General features: G+C 38.1%; 1 non-coding gene across 1 annotated transcript; it reads left to right on the plus strand.

Annotated features, from left to right (window-relative positions):
- Positions 1-274: 274 nt before the first annotated feature.
- Positions 275-381, plus strand: LOC143398785 (U6 spliceosomal RNA). Its single transcript, XR_013091368.1, has one exon. It is a non-coding gene; the product is annotated as a U6 spliceosomal RNA (small nuclear RNA).
- The last annotated feature ends 4432 nt before the right edge of the window (positions 382-4813 follow it).

Here is a 4813-nt window from a genome sequence, read left to right on the forward strand (position 1 = left end):
ACAATTCAGCCCATAACAATTTGTTTTCAAAATTAATGACTCAGGATGATAACTCATCTTTGGTTAACCTATTTATAGTGGCTCAATTAAAAAGGTCTATATTCTTTTATTTTTATTTTTTTTAGTTGTAGATGGACACAATACCTTTATTTTATTTATTCTTATGTGTTGCTAAGGATCAAACCCAGTGCTTCACATGTGCTAGGCAAGCGCTCTACCACTGAGCCATAACCCCAGACCAAAGTCTATATTCTTGCCATTGAAAATAAATCTTGTGCTTGCTTCTGCAGCACATATTCTAAAATTGGAACCATACAGGGAAGATTAGCATGGCCCCTGTACAAGGATGATGTGTAAATTCATGAAGTGTTCCATATTTTTAAAGAAAATAATCAATAATGTGAAGAGAAAGCCTACAGAATGGGAGAAAATCTTTACCACAGAGACCTCAGATAGAGCTCTAATCTCTAGGATATATAAAGTATTCAAAAAACTTAACACCAAAAAATCAAATAACCCAATCAATAAATAGATTAAGGAACTGAACAGACACTTCACAGAAGAAGAAATATAATCGATCACCAAACACATGAAAAAATGTTCATCATCTCTAGCAATTAGAAAAATGCAAATCAAAACTTCTCTAAGATGGCCTCTCACTCCAGCAAAAATGGCAGTTATCAAGAATATAAGCAACAATAAGTGTTGGAGAGATGTGGAGAAAAAGGTAAACTCATTGCTGGTGGGATTGCTAATTTTGCAACCACTATGGAAAGCAGTATGGGGATCACTCAGAAAACTTGGACTGGCACCACTATTTGACCCTGTTATCCTGCTCCTTGGTTTATACCCAAAAAACTTAAAATCAGCATACTATAGTGACACAGCTACATCAATGTATCTAGCAGCTCAGTTCACAATAGCTAAACTATGGAATCTACCTAGGTGCCCTTCAACAGATGACTGGATAAAGAAAAGGTGGTACACAATGGAATATTACTCAGCCATAAAGAAGAATGAAATTATGATATTTGCCATTAAGTAGATGGAGCTGGAGAATATCATGCTAAGCAAAATAAGCCAATTCCCCAAAACCAAAGGCCAAATGTGTTCTCTAATAAGCAGATGCTGATCCACACTGGGGGAGGGATAGAGAAGAATAGAGGAATTTTGAATTTTCCAGAGGGGAGTGAGGAGAGTATGGGGATGTGGGGTATATGGGGATGGGAAGGATGGTGGAATGACATTATTACCCTATAAACATGTATAATTATACATGGTGTGACTCTGTACCATGTTCAGCCAGAGGAAGAAGTTGGGCTCCATTTGTATACATTTGTCAAAATGCGTTCTATTGTCATGTATAACTAATTAGGGCAAATTAAAAAAAATAAATCTTAACCAATGTCTTTATATCTCACAATTGCATAAAATTGTATTTCAATTAGATACCATTCATAACACACTTGAAAGATAAATCTAGGACATTGTAATTATAGAAGATTTTTCCCTTTCTTTCAGAGGAATTCATGATTACCAAAGGAAGAGCAGTGGCTCTACTTAGTTAATATTTTATTTTATATATAATATTCCAAATCCTTTTCTATGGAGAAAAAATAGTTAATGAGAATCTGGTTGGAACAATAGCCATGCTTTAAAACTATCACGCGAATTGGTTGATATAAGCAGGAGATAATTTGATAAATAATTTTTGAAGGGTAGGCTGAAACTGGAAAATGATACAAATGTCACTATCTGGGGGGAGTATATATTGATTAATATTTATTTACAAATGTATATATGTACATTGGTGCTTGCATTGTCCATTTAGGGCTATCACATGGGAAGCAAACCCTGGGAATTCTCCCCTAAGGGGCCTTTGTACGGTGACTCTGGGGCTGGTGAAGGACGTTGCTGCTATTTAATTCTTAGTGTGCCCAAAGTCCAACTTGTCCTTTCTGTGCTAGATAAAGTACCTAGGAAGGGGAGGGCATATTTTAGCAATCACTAGTGACAGGAAACATAACAAGAGTCACATTTACCAAGGGAATACTTTCATTAGCTCATGACTTGAAAGCAGTGGTCACTGATTCTTTTTACTTGTCCCCTGCCATCTCTCACCCCGCTCCCTGCTCCATGCCATCTGAAGGTGCTTCCCTATCCTGGCTTTACCCTCATATCCTTTAAAAATTCATGACAGAGGGCTGAGGTTGTGGCTTACTGGTAGAGTGCCTGCCTAGCACATGTGAGGCACTGGGTTCAATCCTTAGCACCGCATAAAAAAATAAATAAATAAAATTATGTCCATCTAAAATAATATATATAAAATTCATGACAGTTTAAAATTGTATTTTTGTGAAGATATATTTGATCTACTGCAGGTGTTCCAATTGCTAAATTCAGGAAATAGAAGCTAACTAGGGAAAGTCCTGGGTCATTTTTCTCGAACAGAGTGCTCGCTGTTCCCCCTTTCCTTCTGGGTAAAGGCAGTGTCCTGTGAGACCCAGGCCTGGAGAAGGGGTATTTGATTCAGTGCAGCCGTGTCTCCCTCCTCACCACAGGAAAAAGAGGGACTTAGTATGATTTTATATTATAAATGTTAACTTGAGACCTAAAATAACAGGAGCTGCTCTCCCCGGTCTCTGCGGTTGCAATGTTGTCGTATTATTTACAGTTGAAACAGACAAAGTCATCAACAGGCTCCAAGCCCACGTTTCCCCCCAACTCTGCTATTTTCTATATGTGCTTCCTACAGGGACGGGAAGATGCAGCCCTGCAGTGTGACAAGCACCGTCGCTGTCATCTCTGTTTCAAAAATAGGAAGGCATATTTTTTCTTTATTTCTGTTTTCTTCTTTTCTTGTTCCTTCTCCCTCCTTTGTGGTTTTGGCTTTCCAGCTCGGGTTTTCAATAGATCCAAGAGGTTCAGATGAGATGTTCTTTCCTGTCAAACAGGATCCCAAAACCTTTTGAGGTTTCTCAAGGACTTGTCTCTATAAGCTGAAAAGTCTGTTCTCTCTCTTCGCCGCTGCCAGAAAAGTAATTAGGCCATTTTTCTAATTATAGTAATCTTCCCCAAATGGCATATAACTTCAAATCCAAATGCCATGTAAGTTGGCCGACAACGTTCTGCCATGAAGCACTTTACTAAGACAGCTTGAGCGCAGGAGTTTTACACAGTGTTAAGGAAAAATGCTTCTCTGTCCCAGTTACAAGTGGGTTTTCTTTCTCGGTGTCTTGCTCAGAAGGCACTGAATGAAGGGCCTGGAGAGCAACCCTCCCAGCAATGACAGTTTGTGTAGAGTTGCTGTCTGCGGTGGACAAACTCAACTCCTTTTGGGGGTGGGGGGAGAAAAAGAAAAAAAAAACCCTCTATTTTTCTCAGTAAAACGAACAAGATGCAATTGTCCTCATGTTATATTGAAATCTCTACAGATAGAGGGTCCCACAACACTGAACTCAAGTTGTCATCCCCTAGGAAAAATCCCCTTCTAGTCTTCTCTACTGTGCGAACCAAGGGGAAATCAGGCCCTGCTGGTATGTTTTGTGGTCCAAAATATTTTCACAGCAGGTTAATTTCCATTTGTCAATGAGAAAAAAAAAATGTTTCCAAATAATATATCCTTTAGAAATTTAATTTTTCTTTGCTGGACCACTCTTGGCCTTTCTTGAAGGGGTTTCTGGACTGGAATAAGGATATTATGAAGAAGTCTGTAGGAAATTGAATGAAACACTAAAACCATGAATTGCAAGGGTGTTTCTCCCAGAAACAAGGGAGTTATGGTAATTGAAAAAGGAAGAATGAAATGGGATAGGATTTAAGAAAATAAATGGAGTCCGTGTTTAAGGGTCTACTACAGATATGTGTGAGTTATAGGGGTCTGTGGATTATGCTTAGCTCTGGGGTGCCAACCGAAACTACTTTTTTTCTTCAAAACAGTGCCCTCAACTCATCAGAAATGGGGTATTTATGGGCAAAAGAGAATGCATAAAGTGGGTCTTTCTAAGTGTTAAGGCTTTCTAAAGTCATATTCCAATTTACTAATATGATAACAGATAATTTGAAATGTTTAGGAAAAGTGCAAATCCCTGGGTTATTTTCCCAGAAATTATATTTAGTGGTCTGAGGTGGGGTCCTGGAATCTGCATTTCAGCAAGCTTCTTTGGTGGTTCCGATGAGGTGGTTCTTAGTCAACATTGTTCTCTGTTGCTCAGTGGATTGTAAAGAACATGGGCTGGTAGCTTGGGGCACAATTTGGAGCCAGTACAGATTGAAGTTAAATAAGTGAATAATACCTTATAGTCCTGCTGTAGAATACCTTAATATTGAAGGGACAGAGGAGACTAAAAGTGTGGTCGTAGTCAAGGGTGGATGTATTTCTGCTTGAAAGCTATTCAGGTGGAATTATGACCTGCTAAATGAAAATTAGATTGTTGAGAACCAAGTTATGGATTATTTTAAAAGGATGATTATTTAGATTTTTATGTAGGGATAGTAAGAGGAAGTGGAGCTATCTGATTTTTTTAAGGAATGGGTTATAAAAATATATGAGATAAGGCGAAGGATCAGTAATTGGGCAGATCTTATGCCCCATTGTACAGGAATATCTGCCCTCTTATTTTCTTTAATTTATTTCATTTGTTATTATTTCTGTGGATAATCACCACACTACATACATTTCTTAGGCCAGTGTCTGAATTCTGTATGTTCCTTATGATCTCTTTCAGATTATATAGGTGAAGTGCTTTAAAATATCCAAACAGGACAAGAATGCTCTTGTCAGTGAACTATGGGATCTAAATTTCTTGATTGC

Source organism: Callospermophilus lateralis, chromosome 4 (genome assembly GCF_048772815.1).
Source record: "Callospermophilus lateralis isolate mCalLat2 chromosome 4, mCalLat2.hap1, whole genome shotgun sequence".
In the NCBI taxonomy this organism is placed as follows: domain Eukaryota; kingdom Metazoa; phylum Chordata; class Mammalia; order Rodentia; family Sciuridae; genus Callospermophilus; species Callospermophilus lateralis.